The sequence below is a fragment of the Tribolium castaneum genome, chromosome 1, assembly GCF_031307605.1.
Source record: "Tribolium castaneum strain GA2 chromosome 1, icTriCast1.1, whole genome shotgun sequence".
Classification (NCBI taxonomy): Eukaryota; Metazoa; Arthropoda; class Insecta; order Coleoptera; family Tenebrionidae; genus Tribolium; species Tribolium castaneum.
Window position 1 is genome coordinate 10,276,150 of NC_087394.1, and position 25,419 is coordinate 10,301,568.

Sequence of the window (25,419 nt, forward strand, 5' to 3'; positions counted from 1 at the left end):
TAAGGTTAGAGACAGACCGTATGTGATAAGTAGTTTTTGAAAAAAAAGTACTTTTAAGAGACAACCTGTATAATTCAAATTTTGTTTGACGGCCACATTTACTAAGGCTGTTAATTACTCAAAAAAAAAATACTTTCGAGAGTGATTTTACGTGGACTACTTTAGTGTGTTTTAATTTCTTTTAGTTTATTTTTTTTTATTGATAACTTTAGTTTAATCTTGACGTGAAAGAAAATTTTGGCTGACGTTTTCTCGTTCACTTCAATAAAATTAATCTACAACGGGTGATATTTTTGCAGATAAAAAAAGTTTAAAAGTGTAACTTGGTGTAATAATTGCAAAATAATATTGCACTGCTGTATATAGCTAGATACAGGTGTCCTAGAAATAATTGGAAGGGCAAAAACCTTACCTTCAATGCCACCAATAAAAACCCAAATATAAATGAAAATTTTTCTTGAATATTTTCCAATTTTTTTCTGTGGTTGAAAATTAGAGGTACACAGAGCTTGAAAGAAGTTTGGAATTAAGTGTTTATTGCTTAGTTTAAGCAACTTCTACTTTCTTAGAAACTAATTGATGTTCTATAAAACTAGGTTTGTTTTTTGAGTTAATTGTTTCACGTGTCGTTCAAAATTTATTTATTTTTAAAAAATAGGAACTTTTTTTCGACCAAAACTGTAATGCAGTTTTCTTTTTTTCTTACTCTCACCCTAGCTAAAAGTTGCTTCTTTTTCCTGTTATTCATTTCTGGGACACAATGTATGTTCGTGAAACATTGCAATTAGTTAAAAGTTGTGATTTCCCTCCCAGAAATATAATTAGCGTGATTTCGCAGGTAAAAGTTAAGTGTTCTTAATTAATTTCATAAACATTTCCAGCTACTGAAATAAAGTTAAAAAACACGAACATGGGACGAATCAAGGTTACGTTCTTTTATTGTCTGTCGCCGTTACAATTATATATATGTTTACTGATGCTGATCTAATTGGGTCTAAGGTACTGAAAATTATTCCAATGTTATTACGGTTCTGTCATTACATCTTCCTACGTATGCAGATAGAAAATCGCCAGAGAGCAGGCCAAAGTACTGTGGGAAACACTTTGATGATACAGGTTGCAAATAAAGCATTTTTAGTCGTCTAGCGTCTAGTTCATTTTTAAAATTGTTCTTGATGTCGAGGTCGGCCAGCAATTACCATTCGACTGAAACAACATAATTGCGAGTTTCACGACTAATTATTTATTGGCATGCTTTGATAGAATGATGGACTTGTGCAGATTTGCTGGGAGAAGTGGACAAACAGCTTATAAGGAGATAAAAAAGAAATCATCTGGAGCAGTGAAAGGATTGTTTGAAACTAAAAAACATATGATTTTCCAACTGTTGTAATATTGTGACTTTATTAACTATTAACCGGAAATCATTTATTAAAATATAGAGCAATCGTAAAGTTATTTTTTACGCAACCTAATAAAGTAATGTATTATTATCGATACTTGTATTTTATTGATATAGTGCTTTTGTTGGCTATATTTTATTAATATTGTTTCCTGGATTCCGACCAGTTAAAAACAAATGGCTAGCCAGTCAATAAACTTGGTGATTATTATTTTTGTTATCAGATTAATAATTAAGAACCATAGAATGTGTTTAATATTTATTTACCATTTATTAATCATTAAAATTGAGATATAAATGTATAAATGTTACAGTTTATGCTCCTTCATTTTAGGTATAATCAATTATTAGAAATTATAATTAAGACTGATTTTAGCATTTCAAAAAATTTCAAAAAATTTTGTAAACGTATACCACTGAAAAGGAGTGATTGCATAATGTCCACCCGCTGAAAAATAAATATTAGACATTACGACATAGGTTATCTGGTTATGCATTATTTCAATAAACATTACAACTCGTGGACTATTGAATGATAAATTTTAATAATGACCGATCAAGTTCGCAAATTAATTATTGAGTACTTTGATAGCAGTTTATTTCGTCAGATGTAGTCTAATTAGTGACAAATGATTTTTTTAAATTTTATCTAGATAAACCACACAACATAATTTTCTTTATTACTTCTAATTGATGCTGATTGTCAATAAACTTTGCAGTATTGAATTTTTCAATTATACCATTTGTACTAAGTGGAAACAATGGAAATTCTCAGCACTTATCACTATTCAGATTGTGTAGGAAATTTACATGATTTTCCTCAAACTACGACTTTTTGTAAGAACGTTTCCTACATGAATGGAATTTCATTCAGTAGCAACATTGACTGAAGTTCCGAAGGTAGAAGCATTTAATTTTGAGACAATGTAATTTCAAAGCGTAATAATATCTTCCTACACGTAGGAGTCGCACTTCCTGCTACCTACTCTAGTTATCGGCAAACTACGGTAAATGTCAGGACAATAGTTTGAAATAAACTGATTCATCTCAAAAGGAAACCATTTCCATCTGACATCCAATTTAACGTAAACTCATTGATTAACACCACACATTGGAGACACAAAACCTGACTTCCTCCATATAGGAAGTAAATTAATAAGCCACATACAAAGTCCATTAAGCTTTTATGGAGATCACTGGCGCCAGTGACGAAAAAATCCTTTGTAGGAAAATTCATATCTCTATCTTATCGCGATTTAGTCAAGTATTTGCCCTACTTCGTGAGGGTTTCCCAAATTATGATACACACTTTGCATTCACCTAATTGGTGTAATTACAATTCCAGAATTTTTGTATGTCACAAATTTTACTGAACCTTGTTTACAGTAATGGGTTTGTCGTTTTAGTTGGGCTGACCTTGATTGGGTCTTTAATTGACTGTTGTTAATTGGCTAAAGTGATAGAAGTTAATTGACAATTAAGGTAGTTCTAAAACGCATGTACCGTTCACTGGTGACGATTATGACATTTTTGAGATGTTTTCATCGAAAGAGGTTTAAATAAACCAACAAATGCTTTAAAAAATCTAATATTTTTGAGTTTTTTTCAAGTATACCAACTTAAGAAAACCAAAAACCATTTTAATGTGTATCAGAAAAACTTGGCAGAGATAAAAAAAGAAATAAGACAAGCAATACATAAAAGAAAAAGATATTTATTTTAAACACACAAAAACGAAATAAGATAAATATCAACAAAAGATTATTTCTATTAAAAATTTAATTAAAGTTATTAATTTAAGTTGGGGGTTCTATAGAGCTATGTACAATTTTTTTTTCTGATTTTGCTTTATTTTCTGTCTTGAACAGGATATTTCCTACCCTTTCTCTCTCTCTCTCTCTCTCTCTCTCTCTCTCTATCTCTATATTCTATATTCTATATCTTCCATATTATATTTATTTTCTATCTTCTATTGCCTATTCTCTGCTGTATTCTCTATCTGAACTTGGATGGGTATTGGAGAGTATTTATTATTCCAATTAGTATTTATTTTTTATCTACCTTTTATTCTCTGTTGGAAAGGGGTTTCTAATTATTTGTCTTTTAACTTGTCTTTTATCTTCAGTTTTCGTTCCTGTTCTTGATTTACACATCGCTGTACTATCTTCCCTTCTCTCTTCTTTCTTCTTTGTTCAGTTTTCTTGTCTTCCATTCAATATTCATTCTTAAATTCGACTTTTGTTACCCCTCCTCTCTTCTTTATTTGCTATCCTCTTTCTGTTTTCTGCGCTTTCTCATCGCTTGTATTAATTTTCTCTTCCTTTTTCTGTTCTCAGTTCAGTCAAAGAAATTCAGAAACCATTTCTGGACATGGGTCTATGGAAACTTTTTTATAGTAATCTAAGAAAGATTCTGTAACTTAAGGAATCACTCCCCAGAGTCTTTCAAGGTTTTTCTAGATATCCTGTATTATTCATCATTTAAAATTATATTTGTTCGAAGAATACATTTTTCAGGATCTCAAAAAATTTCGTACATGTATATTTTGGGTTGGTTTTTACCTTAAAAGAACTTGACAAAACTTCAAAAAACTAATTTACTGTTTTTATTACCAACAATAAAAAATAACCTTATTTAGAACCTTTTCATTTATGATCACAGTCCAAGAAGTTACAACTTTTTAAAAAAGATTTCGTTGTCCAAAAAGATTGATTTATTTAAAATTAAGTTAATTTGGACTTTTTTTTCTATCGTCTATTCTCTATTCTATATCTGAAATTGGATAGGTATTGGCAAAAAAGTTTCTCTAGTTTTTTCTACTTTCTATTCTTTCCTGGAATGGAGTTTCTAATATTCTCTATTATATGTATTCTTTAACTTGTCTTCTATTTTCAGTTTTCTTCCTGATCTTAATTTACGTATCATTGTACTTTCTTCCCTTCTCTCTTCTTTCTTTTTTGTTCAGCCTTCTTGTCTTCCATTCAATATTCTTTCTGAAATGCTACTTTTGTTATCTCTCTTGTCTTCTATTTACTATCTTCTTTCTGTTTTCTGCGCTTTCTCATCACTTTTATCAATTCTCTCTTCCTTTCTTTGTTTTCTGTTCAGTTAAAGAAATTCAGAAAGCATTTTTAGACTTGGGTCTATAGAAACTTTTTTATTTTAATCTAAGAAAGATTGTGTAACTTAAGGATACACTTCCCAATGATCACAGTCCAAGAAGTTACAACTTTTTAAAAAAGATTTCATTATAGAAACGATAAATTTATTAAAATTTATTTAATTTGAACTTTTTTCCTTTTTTCTATTCTCTATTCTATGCTCTATTCTTTATTTGAAATTGCATAAGTATTGGCAAATAAATTTTTCTATTTTTTTCTACTTTCTATTCTCTACTGGACAGGGGTTTCCAATATCTTTGTCTTTAACTTGTCTTCCTTCTTATTATCTTTTTTCTGTTTTCTGCGCTTTCTTATCGTTTCTATCAGTTCTCTCTTCCTTTCTCTGTTCTCTGTTCAGTCAAAGAAACTCAGAAACCATTTCTGGACATGGGCCTAGGGAAACTTTTTTTAATTTTAATTTAAGAAAGACTTTGTGATTTAAGGAATCACTCTCCAAAATCTTTCCAGATTTGTTCCTGATATCCTACAGGGTGCTCAAAAACTGGCGCACCAACTCAGTGGTACGTTATTGAGAAGCAAGTGCAGATTACGGGAAAAATGTTGAAAAAATTCCTAAAGTTATATTTAAAAAAATCTGGAGCTATAAATTTATTGTATTAACTTCTTTAGTTTTCATTGTTTTTTTATATTTTTATGTTTCATACCAGGTAATCGTTCCGTAACAAAATGATGAATAATTATTTTAAAATTTACTTTCAGATTTTAGCAGTTTTTTTAATTCAAAAAAATTAAAATTCACCAAAAAATTACAATATGTAGATGTGCCAACACTGAGAATTATTTCCTAGGAAACCGTTTCAAAAATAATTTATTTTTATTGTTGCTCAAATTCTATTGCGACCATGACTGTTAGACAACGTTGCCACATATCATTTACCTAAAATTAGTTATTTATCAATAACTTTAATACAAAGAATTTTTTTACTATTTTTACCTTTATATGTAACCAGTTCTCTACCACACACCATTGAGTTGGTGCGCCAGTTTTTGAGCACGCTGTATATTGTTCACTGTTTAAGATTAAATTTCTTCGAAGAATATATTTTTTTAGCGTCTTAAAAAATTCCGTACATGCTGGTATTTACCTTAAAAGAAGTGGACAAAAATTCAGAAAAAGTACTTTACTATTTTTTTATTACAATAAATAAAAAAATTACTTTATTTACAACCTTTTCAATTATGTACACAGTCCAAGAAGTCCAATAGTTCTTCTCCGATCCTGTATTGTTCATTGTTTAAAATTATATTTGGTTGAAGAATACATTTTTTAGGATCTTAAAAAATTTCGTACATGTATATTTTGGGTTGGTATTTACCTTAAAGACCTTGACAAAACTTCGAAAAAAACTACTTTACTGTTTTTTATTACCATATATAAAAAATAATCCTATTTAGAACCTTTATATTTATGATCACAGTCCAAGAAGTTACAACTTTTCAAAACAGATTTCATTATCCAAAAAAAATTATTATTATATTATTATTGGATGGGTGTTGGAAAGTATATATTATTTCAATTAGTATTTATTTTTTTTTCTACCTTCTATTGTCTGGAAAGGGGTTTCTAATAACCTCTATTATTTGTTTTAACTTGTCTTCTATCTTCAGTTTTCTTTCTTGATCTTAATTTATGTATGGCTGTACTCTCTTCTCTTCTCTCTTCTTTCTTCTTTCTTCTTTGTTCAGTCTTATTGTCTTCCATTCAATATTCTTTCTTAAATCCGACTTTTGTTATCCCTCCTCTCTTCTTTATTTACTATCCTTTTTCTGTTTTCTGCGCTTTCTCATCGCTTTCATTAATTTTCTCTTCCTTTCTCTGTTTTCTGTTTAGTCAAAGAAACTCAGAAATCATTTCTGGACATGAGCCTAGGGAATGTTTTTTTTATTTTAGTTTAAGAAAGAATTTGTGACTAAAGGAATCACTCCAAAATCTTTCTAGGTTTTTTCCTGATATCCTATATTGTTCACTGTTTAAAGAACTGGACAAAAATTCAGAAAAAGTACTTACTAATTTTTTATTACAATAAATAAAAAATAATTTTATTTAGAACCTTTTCAATTATTTTTCTTTATTTCTGTTAATAGTTCTTATCCGATTGTCTTGACTGAAACTTTAAAAATTTTTGATTTTGCTTTTTTTAAGTGTATTATTTGTTATCTTTTTAGAGATGACACAGTATTTTAGCATTTCCGTCCTTCATTAACTGTTTTCGCAAGTCCATGAAATAAGCCCGCCCTAAATAATTTCTTTATTTACTTTTATATGGTTTATACGAAATTATTTTTAGACGAAAAATTGTTACACGTGAATCATGCAATAATAAGGGTATCCCTGAACTTTACCATTGGCTGATTAGAAGATCACGAACAGAAATTGCTTAATAACGGAATATTTTCACATAATTGTGAAAAGACTAAGACTAGACTATCTTTAGCGGCGAAAAATTACAATTCATCAAATTTAATAAAAATATTTAGACGCCAGGTAAATATTTACACAATTACCATTCTTTTTAATCGGACGAATGTTTTCCGGTTCGAAGCGGATCTACGGTTTATGATTAATCGAGTTTAAGTAGTTTACAGTAGGGGAGGTTGTTTTTTTGTCTAATTATAATTTTTATGTGCGTTTCTGTCCCAAACGGTCTTTATTAATAGATTCAGTTGCCTCCACTTGGTATTTCTATATTCGCTGTAAATTTTTTGGGTTTATCTTTTATGACTACTCGAGAACGGTAAAATTCCGCACTCCAGTCCAAAAATAGCGGCCTTAGCCCAATTCATTAGCCGCCGAATCTTAACCTACCTACGACTGTCTGTCTCGCTATTTTAATTTTAATGAAAATGTGTGTGAGCTAAAGAGTGAGTAAACTGAAAAGGTTTATTTCTGGAACTACTTACGTTTGCAATATAAATAATATTAAATATCTACAACAGAGACAGCCCACGGAATATTTCAGTGATGACGGTCTTCATTGATTGATTTTTTTGGCGAAATTCTGAAGCTACAGTTGCTGAATTTTGTCATTCATTCAGAATTATTTTTACAGAAATTCCAATATGCAACCACGACTTTTCAGTTGGCAGAGTGAGGTCTAAGGGAGGAATCAAACATACTTGTAAGTATTTTTTAATTGCACCTAATTTTATAACCATTACCTTACATAACTAGTAAATTACCACACTAATTACCCCTTTAAATGCAAATTTAATTGAATTATTTTGGTGTTATTCGTCATTTTTTATTAATTTGAATGTTACTTATTATTCCTAATTATTATTTATCTACTTGTAAAATTATAATTGCTGCATGAGATGTTGTAATAAGTATGCAAAAGAATTTTTTTTTATTTTACATATGAATGAAAAATGTGTAACAAATTCAAAAATCTTCTAAGCGTTTTACGTTCCTAAATATAAATGTAACATGTGTTGTGACTAAAAAATATCCTACTTTTTGTTTGAATTTACGTGTATAAGTGTGTATTAATTTTTCTTTGACAATTTGAAAGCAAAATACCTTTCAAAAATAGCCTGGCAGCTTTACCAAGGAAAAAACTGTAAAAATAATTTAAACGTTCTCTAATGCATTTCTTCTAGACACAAAAAACAGCAAAGAAATTAAATCTAAATTTACATCGTCTCAAGTCAAGTTTAGTGGGTTTTATTTTTTCACGTATACTTGTTCAACCAGGTAGTTGCTGGACTTGTTATAACTTAATTAAAGCAGATTTTATGCAAGCTGGGTGTACAGCACTAAGGCCGTGTTTGTTAAATTATGAAGAGCTTTGCTAACTTTGTCATTGTGGTGCTGCAAAATGGTGTGGCAAAAAGATCGTAAAAAACACTATTTCAGACTTTGTTTTATTTCAGTAGTACTTTTATTTCACTTTTTTTGCTTTTGGACACAAAATGTAACTATCTCTAAATAAAGGGTGTTTTAAAGTTCTGCATTCAGTTGTTTAACTAAAAAAAAATTTTGAAATCATAAAAAACAAAAATACTGACGAAGCTCATAGTCAATGACGACTTCTTGTAGATAGTTTTCTTCTCTCACTTATGAAGTAAAAATAATTCAATTATTTCAAAGAGAAAAACTGTAAAAACTAATTTAATTTAATAATTTTTTTGCATAATTAATATAATTAAATAACAGAGACAGGTGTATTGTTGGAGATCTAAGTTTCACGAGTCGCGTTTCGTTTCCGTGTGAACAATAGTTTGTTTATAAGAGTGTGCCGTGTATATTTTATCAATTCCGTCATTTTGTATTTCGATTTACTTTCATATTAAATATACTTTTATTAGAAGTCTCAAGTATCTTATCCCGAAGTTCCAACATGTATAATTTATGATTGAATAACAACAATTTATGTGTAATTGCTTGTTTTTAATTTGACTGTACTGGGTATGGTTTAGATCACAAAGCTGTACATAAGGTTCGCTACCAACAGTTTTTGTTAATCTATGGTAAATTTAAAGCAAAATTATACGGGGTGAATCTGCTAAAATAAGTAACTTTCACTATATCTCAAAGTTTTCAGCTTGTTATTAAATGCCTCATGTTTTTCTTTATGAATGTGAATTTTTTCAAAATTTTTCTAATCTTCCTTATAGTAAATAAAATTAATTAATTAAAAATATTAATATCAATACTATTAAAAATATGAAAATGTTAATTAATCGAAATTTGATGATGTGCTTAAAAATTTTATTGGAAAAAATTCTTATATTTTTTGAATTTTTTATTTTTATTTAATTAATTTTTGGTAATCGCCATTTTTTAGGTATTTTTATGACAAAACTTTTAAACGTTATAGCTTGTTTTCAAATGACACAAGAAACAACAATTTTTCTAACTAAATAGTAATTTTAATTAAATTAATTTTATTATATAGGTACTGTAGAAAAATTCTGAAAAAAATTTTAGCCATACAGAAAAATACAAAGTATTTAATAGCATGCGCTGGATTATGAATGATTATTATTAGTTTTTGAAATATAGTAATAATATATTTTTTGTTGACTCACACTGTATATCCTAATAATATCTGTTTACATATTGTGACAAGTAAAAAATGGAAAAAGCTTGTCCCCACCCGCAAAGTTTCATTGTTTTATCTATTAGAAAAATTCTAACACAAAATGGACAAGTTTCAATAATTTATTAGCAATTTTACATTGGTGGTATTAATAAAAATATGAATGCTTTTACTTATGATTTTTTTAAACAATAGAATCAGAATATGAATTTAAGTATAAAATATTGGTTATTGAGGTTTGCTCAATGTCAGTTACCTTGTTTACGATAATGCTTATTTCTGTATTAATAAAAAATAAAATAAAATTACTATAAGCTAACTGCCGACTTATCAAATTATAAATCGGCAGATTAAGTTAAATACAGTAAATTAAAACTTGTCGATAACATTAAGGTTTTATAAAAAGCTCTGTTAAAATTTGATTCGTTGTTAAGAGTTAACAACGCGAATGGACTAATCAAATTGCTTCAATTTGGTCACGTGATCAGTTAATCACGCATTTAATTGTAGATTAAACTAATGACGTTTCTATAAACCGGTGGTCCTAAGGGTCGGTTTACAGAAAGCGAATTTAAGATTTAATTCAAAATTAAACTAATTCGAATTAAGCTGCCATTTGAAATGCATTGACAAATGTCAAGTTAATCGCGATTAAAATGTAATTGCAATTAAAATGTTCTGTAAACTGGCTTTAAGGGCCGGTTTATAGAAGCGTCATTAATTTAATCCGCAATTCAATGCGTGATTAACTGATCACGTGATCAAATCGAACCTATTTGATTGGTCTATAGGCGTTGTTGGCATTTAACAGCGCAATTAACTTTAATTGAGTTTTCTTAAACAGGCCCTTAGATTTACAAAGAGCGTAGACAAGATCGCCGTCCATGCGATTTTATAAAATTAAATAGATATTTACCTGAAAATATTTATTGGCTTTCTGAACTTTTTTTTTTGAGAAACTAGGAAAAAAAGACGAGATGCTAATTATTTATTGCAGAAGGATATTTTGGACACTTAATATGATTTCTGATTTTGCAAGGAACCATTTCGTTGAAATCGAAATTTCGTAACAAAAATGATCTAGAAATACCGAAAAGAATAATGAAATAATGAAAATAATACAATATGATGCACAAAGACGACTATCAGACGATAAAAAATGTTTTTTTAAAATATTTTTTTTATTTTACAAATTTAAAATATCTATTGTAAAAAGTGTACATCATTCTCAAAAATTTTCGCAATTTTTTTTCTTTTGCGATTTAAGAACTTTTATTAAAGGTTCAAATTAAACTAGGCATTTGAACATTTAAAATATTTTTCCCAAATTCACTCTTACGCTCTGATAAGTGGCAGTGACTATTTTTTAAGAGAAGAGCGTATTGTAATAGGAAACTTCTTGTTGATTTCCACTTATTGAACTTCTCCATTCTCCGTTACATTAGAATTTTATTTGGCGAATGTGAGATTTGAAGTTTAATAAGTGGCACACAGTAATAGTCAAAGAACTCCTTAGAAACATAAGCAAAATGTTTATAAGTAAAAGCGTTTCCTTATTAATACAAAATCTGGGAGCTACTACAACAATCTTTTACTTTTTAGTAAAACATTATACAATGTGTTTTTAAATGATTCTCATCTAGTTAACTTTGAAACTGGTTTACATGTAAAAAAAATTGTGCCGCTTTACTCAGTTGAATCCTCTTTCAATAAGTGTCAAATCTGTCAGTTGTAAAATCAATTAACTTTAAAAAATTTCGTTAAAATGCAACTAAATTGTTACACTGTACAAAAAAAAACACTTTTATTATCGAAGCTTATTTCCGAATTAGAGACTTAATAAATGGAGAATGGTAATATTCGATGTTTAAATGCCCATCATTAGTTATATGAAGCGGCATTTTCTGATTTTATATGAGAAATTCACAGACGACTAGATGAGAATCATTTAAAAACACATTGTACAACTATTACGTAGATGCTTATTTATTAATAGAACCGATTGTTCCACATTTTGCCACCTTAGTTTTCCTTAAAAAAGTCAGAACTGCATTCCTGTTTGTTTCGGTTACAGTTATTGTTGAATTTTTTGTTGCTTTTCAATTTCTGGAAACTATTCATTTAAATTTTGATATTTTGTCACGATTCGAGTGTACTTTTTTATTTTGGGAATGAACTGGTCCTTTTCATCTAACTGTCCCAAAATCTAAAAATTCCCAAATCTCATAAATCGCTCTACGCTTGCCAATTTAGAGTTTTTTTTTCGTAAGGTTTACGTCCGTCCATTTCCGCAGGTGTATTTATAAACGTCAACATATAGACGAGAGGGCATAGATCACACACACACGTACATTTATGTAAATTTTGTGATTAACCATCGGTGGCTATACGCTCGGGAGTACAGAAATAGTAAAAGTGTTGAATACTGTATGGCACGATTTTATTATGAATGAACACTTGACGTCACATTGTGTATCCTTTTGTGGGCACTTGGGACGAGACTTTATCGGCCGTTCAGCTTCCCGTTTCCGCTTGGTTGTGTTTCAATTCTGTTATAGATTCGGTGAGAGCGAGAAACACGATTTTATAGACTTTCTCCCTTTACGAATAGACGACGTACCTTTTGTATTAAAAAATTTGAAAAAACTATTGCTGGATATCCTTTTAATAATCTTTAAATGTTAGAAACTTAATCTTTTTTTCGAAAGCCGTAGATGCTCACAAAATTAATTTCAAATATACAGGTGTTTCCGAAATTAGCTACAATACAAACTTATGTTTTTTTACCTTTTAACATTAATGTTATTGGTCGAATTTGCTTAGTTTTTGAAATAATAAAAGTTCTTTGTTGAAAACATGCTTTCAAAAAATTATTACACAACAACTAAGAGTCCTAGAAATGTAGGACTTACCACTTTGAAGAAGAAAGTTTAAACTTTAAGGATATATTTTTTTAGCTTACAGCAATCAAGTAGATAAAAAAGTGGAGAGGTTTGTTGCAATTTAAATGCTCATTTAAAAACTCAAAAATTTTAAATGAAAAACCCTATTTTTAAAAGCTTTTATTTAACTTGCTTTATTGTTTGTCTGTCTGTTTCATGTTTTCTGAGCCAAATTTTAAAGGGTTCCTGTTGTAAGAATGAATTGAAATTTTGCATACTTACGTAATCTGCGTGATATTACAATTCTATATAGTTAGGTTGAAAAAGGATTATTAATCTTTAAATGTTAGACAATTAATCTTTTTCTCTTTTTTTTACAAAAGTCGTAGATACAAACCCCTGACTCAAAAAATTATTTTCAAGTATACAGGTGTTTCCAAAATTAGCTACAATACAAACTTATGCTTTTTTAATGAAACATCTTAGAGTTTGTTTGCATTTTTGGATGTAGCTTTTAACAATTGATGTTCTTGATCGAATTTGCTTAGGTTTTGAAATAATAAAAGTTCTTTGTTGAAAACACACTTTAAAAAAATTTGTACATAAGAACTAAGAGTCCTAGAAATGTAGGACTTACCACTTTAAAGAAGAAAGTTCAAACTTTAAGAATATATTTTTTTAGCTTACAGCAATCAAGTAGATAAAAAAGTGGAGAAGTGTGTTGCAAATTAAATGCTCACTTGAAAACTCAAAAATATTAAATGAAAAACCCTATTTTTAAAAGCTTTTATTTATCTTGCTTTGTTGTTTGTCTGTCTGTTTCATGTTTTCTGAGCCAAATTTTAAAGGGTTCCTGTTGTCAGAATGAATTAAAATTTTGCATACTTACGTAATCTGCGTGATAATACAATTCTATACAGTTAGGTTATATATAAAAGGTTATTAATCTTTAAATGTTAGACAATTAATCTTTTTCTCATTTTTTTACAAAAGTCGTAGATACAAACCCCCTGACTCACAAAATTATTTTCAAGTATACAGGTGTTTCCAAAATTAGCTACAATACAAACTTACGTTTTTTTAATGAAACATCTTAGAGTTTGTTTGCATTTTTGGATGTAGCTTTTAACAATTGATGTTATTGATCGAATTTGCTTAGGTTTTGAAATAATAAAAGTTCTTTGTTGAAAACACGCTTTAAAAAAATTAGTACATAAGAACTAAGAGTCCTAGAAATGTAGGACTTACCACTTTAAAGAAGAAAGTTCAAACTTTAAGAATATATTTTTTTAGCTTACAGCAATCAAGTAGATAAAAAAGTGGAGAAGTGTGTTGCAAATTCAATGCTCACTTGAAAACTCAAAAATATTAAATGAAAAACCCTATTTTTAAAAGCTTTTATTTCACATGCTTTGTTGTCTGTATGTCTGTTTCATGTTTTCTGAGCCAAATTTTAAGTGTTCCTGTTGTCGGAGTGAATTGAAACTTTGCATACTTACGTAATCTGCGTGATAATACAATTCTATACAGTTAGGTTATAAAAGATTATTAATCTTTAAATGTTAGACAATTAATCTTTTTCTTTTTTTTACAAAAGCCGTAGATACTAACTCTCTGACTCACTAAATTATTTTCAAGAATACAGGTGTTTCCGAAATTAGCTACAGTACAAACTTATGTTTTTTTTAATAGAACATCCTTGTGTTTATTGTATTTTTGGATGTAGCTTTTAACGTTGATGTTGTTAAGCTAAATTGTTATTTATCGAATTTGCTTAGTATTTGGAATAATTTGATTTTTCTGTTGAAAACCTGTTTATAAAAAATATTACATAAAAACTAAGAATCCTAGAAATGTAGGACTTACCACTTTAAAGAAGAAAGTTCAAACTTTTAGCAGCAATCAAGTAGATAAAAAATGGAGAAGTTTGTTGCAATTGAAATGCTTATTTGAAAACTCAAAAATTTTAAATAAAAAACCCTATTTTTAAAAGCTTTTATTTAACTTGCTTTGTTGTTTGTCTGTCTGTTTCATGTTTTCTGAGCCAAATTTTAAAGGGTTCCTGTTGTCAGAATGAATTAAAATTTTGCATACTTACGTAATCTGCGTGATAATACAATTCTATACAGTTAGGTTATATATAAAAGGTTATTAATCTTTAAATGTTAGACAATTAATCTTTTTCTTTTTTTTTACAAAACCCGTAGATACTAACTCCCTGACACACTAAATTATTTTTAAGAAAACAGGTGTTTCCGAAATTAGCTACAATACAAACTTATGTTTTTTTTTAATACAACATCCTAGTGTTTATTGTATTTTTGGATGTAGCTTTTAACATTGCTGTTTTTAAGCTAAATTGTTATTTATCGAATTTGCTTAGTATTTGGAATAATTTGAATTTTCTGTTGAAAACCTCTTTATAAAAAATATTACATAAAAACTAAGAATCCTAGAAATGTAGGACTTACTACTTTAAAGAAGAAAAATAAAAAATCCTATTTTTAAAAGCTTTTATTTAACTTGCTTTGTTGTTTGTCTGTCTGTTTCATATTTTCTGAGCCAAATTTTAAAGGGTTCCTGTTGTCAGAATGAATTAAAATTTTGCATACTTACGTAATCTGCGTGATAATACAATTCTATACAGTTAGGTTATATATAAAAGGTTATTAATCTTTAAATGTTAGACAATTAATCTTCTTCTTTTTTTAACAAAAACCGTAGATACTAACTTCCTGACTCACTAAATTATTTTTAAGAATACAGGTGTTTCCGAAATTAGCTACAATACAAACTTATATTTTTTTTAACAGAACATCTTAGAGTTTATTGTATTTTTGGATGTAGCTTTTAACATCGATGTTTTTAAGCTATAATTTTATTTATAAAATTTGCTTAGTTTTTGGAATAATTTGACTTTTTTGTTGAAAACACGTTTATAAAAAAATATTACATAAAAACTAGGAATCCTAGAAATGTAGGACTTAAAGCTTTAAAGGAGAAAGTTCAATCTTTGTGGGTATATTTTTTTAGCTTACAGCAATCAAGTAGATAAATGGAAAAGTTTGTTGTAATTTCAATAACTCAAAAATTTTTTGGAAAACTCTATTTTGATAAGCTTTTATTTAACTTGCTTTGTTGTCTGTCTGTCTGTTTCATATTTTCCGAGCCTAATTTAAAAGGGTTCCTGTTGTCCGAATGAATTGAAATTTTGCATACTTACGTATCTGCGTGACAATGCAATTCTATGTAGTCTATTACCTCTAAATGGGTTAAATCTTAAAAAAAAATAGTTTTTGTGTAATAAATTTTTCTTAAATGCATATTTCAAAAGCTAAGCAGAACCGACCAATACAAGTTTAAATCAAAATCATCAGTATTAAAAGCTACGTCCAAAAATGCTATAAAATTTAGGGTGTTCCATTTAAAAAAAATTTAAGTAGTGCAGAGCCTTTGGTAAATAATATTTATTTTAACTCGCTGGAACATCCTGTATATTTCAATATTTATTTTACAAATAAATTTTACAAAAAAACCGCATGCATCCATGTGGAGGCGGTGTGTTTTTGATGTTACAGTTGTGTTTTGTTTGTTTGAATTGTTGAATTAGTTTTAATGCAAACAACAAAGGCACGTGTGGAGAACCGAGATAAAAGGACTGTGGAAAAACAGTTTGAAACAATGGTGTCATGTAATAAACAGGGATAACTGAGCCTTGAATGGATCAAGTGTTTGTGTCAACCATTGAGTATTTCCGCGGCTTTTTATTGTGCCATTGGCATTTTGCATTATTTTTTCTTTGTCAGCGAAGACATTGACGCAAGAATTATAATTTATTCATCAGAGAGATAAAAATACAAATTGGGGGTCAGGGTCTTGACAGACACTTTTTTGTTGTTTTTTCGTGTAATTAGTATGTTAGAAATTAATGTTAGACGTCAAGTGGTAAAACCCTTTTATGTAAATGATAAGAAAGTTGTAATCTATGCAACATGAATGCTAAATGTAATACCTGGAGGTCGAGGCGAGTTCGCTAAAGCTTTTTGTGAAGGTACTGGCTCTAAATTGGTGGCATAATTTAATATCGTATGACGTTTATGAAACAGTATAATAAATGCAAATTGGTCTCATACCTGTCATGAATCCCTGAATGTAAGTTTTTGCCTCATTAGTCGTAATGCAATTATCTTCATTTCCATACATTAAAGTAGTGTGTGGTTACAGGGTTACAGGAGTCATTAGTGAACGCTCCTTCGATTACTTTCTTCTGGTTTAATTTGGAGAAAATTGCTAATTGGAGTCACATTGTTCTGGACATAATGTGCTTCCGATTTCAAACTGTTTTTAACACTAAATATAAATAAATAAAAAAAATATTCTTAATTACGTCTGGATGAAACAATTGTTACGATTATAATATTGTAATAATTTGTATTCTTTATGATTACAGAGTTTGTTTCATTTCAAGAATTTCTGATAAAATCTCCAGGAGAAATCATTTTCTAAATTAAACCAGAATGTTATCTAAGGAATGTACTTACACTAAAAATAATAATAAAGTAATGACACACTTTGTACATACTTAGGCAAATTCACTCAATTAACAAAGTAGTACGTCTAAAAACATTGCAACTTGGGTAAAGTTATTTTCTGTGTATGATCTTAAAAATGTTAATTTTATTTTTTACTGATTGAAATTAAAATATTCATTGTTGCTGCAGATTCAGTAAAATGTAGTAATTAACTCATGGAGATGTGATTTTATAAATGAAATGTTTGCACTAATGAGACGATATACTAGAATAACTATTATGTTAACACATAACTTCGCATAATTTGTTGCCACATTACGACAGAATAATTTTCTTAAAAAAAACTTATAGTTTATGTTGAGAGGTATAAAATTCCAAGCCCAACACTATTTTAGGGCAGTTTCAAGTTATATTTTCTTGGTTAAATTGTTTAGTTTTTATTGTTTATTTTATTCTAATATTATTTTTATGGTAATAGCTAAAATGGTTGGAACTTTAGGAACTTTGCCACTTTTTTTACCCATTGCATTATTGAATTTAGAAAAATTATTCGTATGTCAAGGTCGTAAAAAGTCATCATTAATCAATAATATTAATAAGTATTGTGTATTATGATTTATTTAATTTTTTCCCAATAATGGCTTCAAGTTTTCTTTGAACTTATTTACACTGCAGTTTATAAATCAATCCAATTAAGTGAGGAATTATTCGTATGTCAAGGTCGTAAAAATTCATTATTAATCAATAATATTAATAAATATTGTGTATCATGATTTATTTAATTTTTTCCCAATAATGGCTTCAAGTTTTCTTTGAACTTATTTACACTCCGTTTGCCGTTTATAATTTAATCCAATTAAGTGTGGAGCAATAAATTTTCATTTGTATTAAATTAATCGTCGTCACACTTCTTTAAAAATTGAGGTTAATACAATTAAACAGTTTAAGTTTTTTTTTTTCATTTAGGAAAAAAACGCGAATTCAATGCTAAATACACGTAAAGCGATAATAGAGAATAATTTGGAAGTTAAACACTTAGCTACATCCTTAAAATAATTACGTAACTGTTATAACATTACCTCTTGCTAATTCTATTAACAACTTCCACTTTGACGGCAAAAGACGTCTAAATTTATACCTCAGTTGAAACATTTCTAAATATACGTATCTGGAGGCAATGAATGGTGGTCAAAACAAAAAATTCAAATTAATACTCTTGCCTTTTTTGAATTTTTTAGGACATATTTCATTTTGCACGCTTTAGCACAAGTTTTAATTTTATTTTGCTAAATCATACCAAAACTTTATTTGATTTGTTTTACTCAATTTAGCATGTTTTCATCAAAAATAAACCAAAAAAACTATAAAGCTATGTCGAATAATGTGTTATTTTTTATTTTTTAAGCAAGTAAATACATGTCTGAGATTATTTTGTCAGTGTCGCATAAAAAGCACTTAAAATTTTATAAACAGCAAACCGAAATTTTACCAAGTTAGACGAAAATTGTGTTAATTCTGCTTTTTTCGCATTTTCAAACACATGTTTTTAGATAGAACTTTTTACTACAATAAAATAGGTCGAAATAAGTAATGTTATTTCTGCCTTTCTTGAGCATTTAAGTTCGCTTTAGAGATAAATCTTTATTTTTTCTTAACATTTCGTAGAAGAGACCAAAAAATTATCAATTCAAAATCGAAATTATCTTATTTTTACTTTTTTGAGCACGTTGTATAGCTAGAAATGCAGTTATACCGAAAGATCCCCTAATTGTACTAAAGATGGTGTTATTTTGTTTTTCTTTGGGTCTTGTTGAGGTAAAAACTAAGTTTTTTCGAAAAACCTTATTTAAATTGGATAAAAATCACGGAATTAGACCGAAATTAATGTAGTCTTGCCTTTTGTAGGTCTATATTGATTAATATGGCAAGAGCTTGTCAAAATGCACTTAAAAAAACACAAAATAAATGTAAATTGATGTTAGTTGTTCTCATTTTAAATCAATTTTGAGCGAAATTTCGTCAAAAGAAGCCGAAAAACTACAACATTTACTTGAGATTCAAGTCCTATTTTTAAGTTAAAATTTTAAGTGTAGAAATGTCGCTAGAACAAACCAAAAAATTACCAAATTACGTCGACAATTACACAAGTTTTGCTTTTTTGAGTGTTTAACGCTAACACGTTTTTCAATCAGAAACGGAAATATTCGCAAAATTTTATTCAACATAAATGTAATTTCTGTTTTTTTAAGTGGTTGGCACACTAAGTTTTTTCTTTGGAAAAATTTCGACAAAACTAGCTTAAAAATAGCCAAATTATCACTTTAGGCCGTTTTTGAACCTGAAAATTATTTTGGAAAATCTCATCAAAACACGCTTAAAAATTACAAAAATAAGATTAAACTGTTGTTACTTTGCCTGTTTCATTAAATTTCATCAAAAATAAGGTTCAAAATGACAAAATATGTTCAAAAACGGAATTATTTTTACTTTTCCAAAATTTTAAACACTTTTTAATATTTGTTCAGCATGATTCTCTCGACAGTATTGTAATTTCCTTTACTTATTTTATTGGAAAATTTTGGTATTATTAATAATAATGCACCTCTTCGGGAGAACAATCTGAAACTTTTTTTAATTGTTGTTTTTGTAATAATAACATTGAAAGACACGTATTTTTATAAGTAAAACATGGAAAGTAGTAGATTATAAATAACTTTCTGGAAAAAATGTATCTTTTCAATAGCACAAAACAAAATGAACCATCTGCAAGCTTTCACAGGATAAAATTATAAACTAAGAGATCCAATTAAAAAATTCCTAAACTTGATTATTCCTTGAAAATTCCACAAAATTTCATGTTTTCAACTGAATTATTTGAGAAAAATAACAGCAAATACCCTTTCATATTTGTTCACCATGATTTCTTCGACAAAGTTGTAATTTTACGTACTTATTTTATTAGAAAACTTCTGGTTGTTTTAGCCAGTAATGCACCGGAGTCTTTGAGAGAACAATCTGAAACATTTTTTTAATTGTTGTATTTATAAAAATACCATTAAAAACACGTACTTTTAGCAGTAAAAATGGAAACTAGTAAATTATAAAACACTTTTAAAAAAAAAAGCGCAGAACAATAATAATAATGATCTATAAATCCCCAAAATACAAAATTATAAACAGGGAGGTCCAATTAAATATTTCGCTCAATTCGAATATCATGTAAAATTCCACAAAATTCTCAGTTTTTGAAAAAAATACCTGCTCATATTTTTATGTTCACTTTGATTCCCTCGACAGAATAGAAATTTTACGTACTTATCATAAAAAGTTTTAGCCAAAAATGCACTGGAGTCTTAAGAGAACAATCTGAAAATTTTTTAATTGTTGACTTTGTAAAAATACCACTGTAAGCTTTCAAAGAATAAAATTATAAACTAAGAGGTCCAATTAAACAATTCGTTAAACTTGATTATTCCTTGAAAATTCCACAAAATTTCATGTTTTCAACTAAATTATTTGAGAAAAATAACAGCAAATACCCTTTCATATTTATTCACCATGATTTCTTCGACAAAGTTGTAATTTTACTTACTTATTTTATTGGAAAAATTCTGGTTTTAGCCAGTAATGCACGGGAGTCTTTGAGAGAACAATCTGAAACTTTTTTTAATTGTTGTTTTTATAAAAATACCATTAAAAACACGTACTTTTATCAGTAAAAATGGAAAGTAGTAAATTATACAACACCTTTAGAAAAAAAAAGATTTTTTTTGACTAGCGCAGAACAATAATAATAATCATCTGTACATCCCCAAAGTACAAAATTATAAACAGGGAGGTCCAATGAAATATTTCGCTCAATTCAAATATGTATCATGTAAAATTTTACAAAACTGTCAGTTTTTCAAACAAATTTGAGAAAAATAACAAAAAATTCCTTCCCATATTTTTATGTTCACTTTGATTCCCTCGACAGAATAGAAATTTTACGTGCTTATCATAAAAAGTTTTAGCCAAAAATGCACTGGAGTCTTGAGAGTAAAATCTGAAAATTTTTTAATTGTTGACTTTGTAAAAATACCACTGAAAGACACGTATTTTTATAAGTAAAACATAGAAAGTAGTAGATTATAAATAACTTTCTAGAAAAAATGTATCTTTTCAATAGCGCAAAACAATATGAACCATCTGTAAGCTTTCAAAGGATAAAATTATAAACTAAGAGGTCCAATTAAACAATTCATTAAACTTGATTATTCCTTGGAAATTCTACAAAATTGCCTGTTTTCCAACTGAATTACTTGAGAAAAATAACAGCAAATACCCTTTCATATTTGTTCACCATGATTTCTTCGACAAAGTTGTAATTTTACTTACTTATTTTATTGGAAAAATTCTGGTTGTTTTAGCCAGTAATGCACCGGAGTCTTTGAGAGAACAATCTGAAACTTTGTTTAATTTTATCTTTATAAAAATACCATTAAAATCACATACTTTTATCAGTAAAAATGGAAAGTAGCAAATTATAAACACTTTTGGAAAAAAAAGATTTTTTTTGACTAGCGCAGAACAATAATAATAATCATCTGTACATCCCCAAAGTACAAAATTATAAACAGGGAGGTCTAATTAAATATTTTGCTCAATTCAAATATGTATCATGTAAAATTTCACAAAACTGTCAGTTTTTCAAACATATTTGAGAAAAATAACAAAAAATTCCTTCCCATATTTTTATGTTCACTTTGATTCCATCGACAGAATAGAAATTTTACGTGCTTATCATAAAAAGTTTTAGCCAAAAATGCACTGGAGTCTTGAGAGAACAATCTGAAAATTTTTTAATTGTTGACTTTGTAAAAATACCACTGAAAGACACGTATTTTTATAAGTAAAACATAGAAAGTAGTAGATTATAAATAACTTTCTAGAAAAAATGTATCTTTTCAATAGCGCAAAACAATATGAACCATCTGTAAGCTTTCAAAGGATAAAATTATAAACTAAGAGGTCCAATTAAACAATTCATTAAACTTGATTATTCCTTGGAAATTCTACAAAATTGCCTGTTTTCCAACTGAATTACTTGAGAAAAATAACAGCAAATACCCTTTCATATTTGTTCACCATGATTTCTTCGACAAAGTTGTAATTTTACTTACTTATTTTATTGGAAAAATTCTGGTTGTTTTAGCCAGTAATGCACCGGAGTCTTTGAGAGAACAATCTGAAACTTTGTTTAATTTTATCTTTATAAAAATACCATTAAAATCACATACTTTTATCAGTAAAAATGGAAAGTAGCAAATTATAAACACTTTTGGAAAAAAAAGATTTTTTTTGACTAGCGCAGAACAATAATAATAATCATCTGTACATCCCCAAAGTACAAAATTATAAACAGGGAGGTCTAATTAAATATTTTGCTCAATTCAAATATGTATCATGTAAAATTTCACAAAACTGTCAGTTTTTCAAACATATTTGAGAAAAATAACAAAAAATTCCTTCCCATATTTTTATGTTCACTTTGATTCCATCGACAGAATAGAAATTTTACGTGCTTATCATAAAAAGTTTTAGCCAAAAATGCACTGGAGTCTTGAGAGAACAATCTGAAAATTTTTTAATTGTTGACTTTGTAAAAATACCACTGAAAGACACGTATTTTTATAAGTAAAACATGGAAAGTAGTAGATTATAAATAACTTTCTGGAAAAAATGTATCTTTTCAATAGCGCAAAACAATATAAACCATCTGTAAACTTTTAAAGGATAAAATTATAAACTAAGAGGTCCAATTAAACAATTCATTAAACTTGATTATTCCTTGGAAATTCTACAAAATTGCCTGTTTTTCAACTGAATTATTTGAGAAAAATAACAGCAAATACCCTTTCATATTTGTTCACCATGATTTCTTCGACAAAGTTGTAATTTTACTTACTTATTTTATTGGAAAAATTCTGGTTGTTTTAGCCAGTAATGCACCGGAGTCTTTGAAAGAACAATCTGAAACTTTTTTTAATTGTTGTCTTTATAAAAATACCATACTCTTATCAGTAAAAATGGATAGTAGTAAATTATAAAACACTTTTGGAAAAAAAAGATTTTTTTTTGACTAGCGCAGAACAATAATAATAATTATCTGTAAATCCCCAAAATACAAAATATAAATTAAATTAAATTTAAATCACTTGGAATTCTACCTCTAACATCAATGTATATCTACAGTCTCGCAGTATTTGTGAAAGAGAGTGAGCATCTCTTTGAAAAAAATAATAAAGACAAATATGATGTAAGTTTCAATAAAGTTACAAGGTTCTGTAAAGACATCCGAATTCCAGAACATAACTCCTCTTTTTTTAAAAATGGTGTTTATTATAAGTCTGTTCAGATTTTCAGAAATTTGCCGCAGGACATTCGTTTGCTAAATTCGCTGACACAATTTAAATCTAAGTTAAAATCATATTTATTAGAGCATTGTTATTATAAACTTGATGATTTTGTTTACTAACAAAGTTAACATGCTCGATATGACGGTGCCGATATCTCGGAAGAGATCAATGGCTGTACGAATTATTATTATTATTATTATTATTATTATTATTATTATTATTATTAAAAATTATATACAGGGAGGTTTAATTAAATATTTCGCTCAATTCGAATATCATGTAAAATTCCACAAAATTGTCAGTTTTTCAAACAAATTTGAGAAAAACAACAAAAAATACCTGCCCATATTTTTATGTTCACTTTGATTCCTTCGACAGAATAAAACTTTTCCGTACTTATCATAAAAAGTTTTAGCCAAAAATGCACTGGAGTCTTGAGAGAACAATCTGAAAATTTTTTAATTGTTGACTTTGTAAAAATACCACTGAAAGACACGTATTTTTATAAGTAAAGCATGGAAAGTAGTAGATTATAAATAACTTTCTGGAAAAAATGTATCTTTTCAATAGCGCAAAACAATATAAACCATCTGTAAACTTTCAAAGGATAAAATTATAAACTAAGAGGTCCAATTAAACAATTCATTAAACTTGATTATTCCTTGGAAATTCTACAAAATTGCCTGTTTTTCAACTGTATTATTTGAGAAAAATAACAGCAAATACCCTTTCATATTTGTTCACCATGATTTCTTCGACAAAGTTGTAATTTTACTTACTTATTTTATTGGAAAAATTCTGGTTGTTTTAGCCAGTACTTATTTTATTGGAAAAATTCTGGTTGTTTTAGCCAGTACTTATTTTATTGGAAAAATTCTGGTTGTTTTAGCCAGTAATGCACCGGAGTCTTTGAGAGAACAATCTGAAACTTTGTTTAATTTTATCTTTATAAAAATACCATTAAAATCACATACTTTTAACAGTAAAAATGGAAAGTAGTAAATTATACAACACTTTTGGAAAAAAAAGATTTTTTTTTGACTAGCGCAGAACAATAATAATAATTATCTGTAAATCCCCAAAATACAAAATTATATACAGGGAGGTTTAATTAAATATTTCGCTCAATTCGAATATCATGTAAAATTCCACAAAATTGTCAGTTTTTCAAACAAATTTGAGAAAAACAACAAAAAAATACCTGCCCATATTTTTATGTTCACTGTGATTCCTTCGACAGAATAGTAATTTTCCGTACTTATCATAAAAAGTTTTAGCCAAAAATGCACTGGAGTCTTGAAAGAATAATCTGAAAATTTTTTAATTGTTGACTTAGTAAAAATACCACTGAAAGTCACGTATTTTTATAAGTAAAACATGGAAAGTAGTAGATTATAAATAACTTTCTGGAAAAAATGTATCTTTTCAATAGCGCAAAACAATATGAACCATCTGTAAACTTTCAAAGGATAAAATTATAAACTAAGAGGTTCAATTAAACAATTCATTAAACTTGATTATTCCTTGGAAATTCTACAAAATTGCCTGTTTTTCAACTGAATTATTTGAGAAAAATAACAGCAAATACCCTTTCATATTTGTTCACCATGATTTCTTCGACAAAGTTGTAATTTTACGTACTTATTTTATTGAAAAAATTCTGGTTGTTTTAGCCAGTAATGCACCGGAGTCTTTGAGAGAACAATCTGAAACTTTTTTTTAATTGTTGTCTTTATAAAAATACCATTAAAAACACATACTTTTATCAGTAAAAATGGAAAGTAGTAAATTATAAAACACTTGAAAAAAAGATTTGTTTTTGTCTAGCCCAGAACAATAATAATAATGATCTGTAAATCCCCAAAATACAAAATTATAAACAGGGAGGTCCAATTAAATATTTCGCTCAATTCAAATATCATGTAAAATTCCACAAAACTGTTAGTTTTTCAAACAAATTTGAGAAAAATAACAAAAAATA

The 25,419-nt window shown here is 28.0% G+C and overlaps 1 protein-coding gene across 1 annotated transcript in view; it reads left to right on the plus strand.

Moving 5' to 3' along the window:
- Snrk (SNF related kinase) overlaps window positions 1-25,419 on the plus strand; it is a 68,997-nt gene that overhangs the window by 12,595 nt on the left and 30,983 nt on the right. Inside the window, exon 2 of the mRNA XM_064354622.1 lies at window positions 7,635-7,703. The gene's annotated coding sequence lies outside the window, so the exon portion shown is untranslated. The remainder of the gene's footprint in view (window positions 1-7,634; window positions 7,704-25,419) is intronic.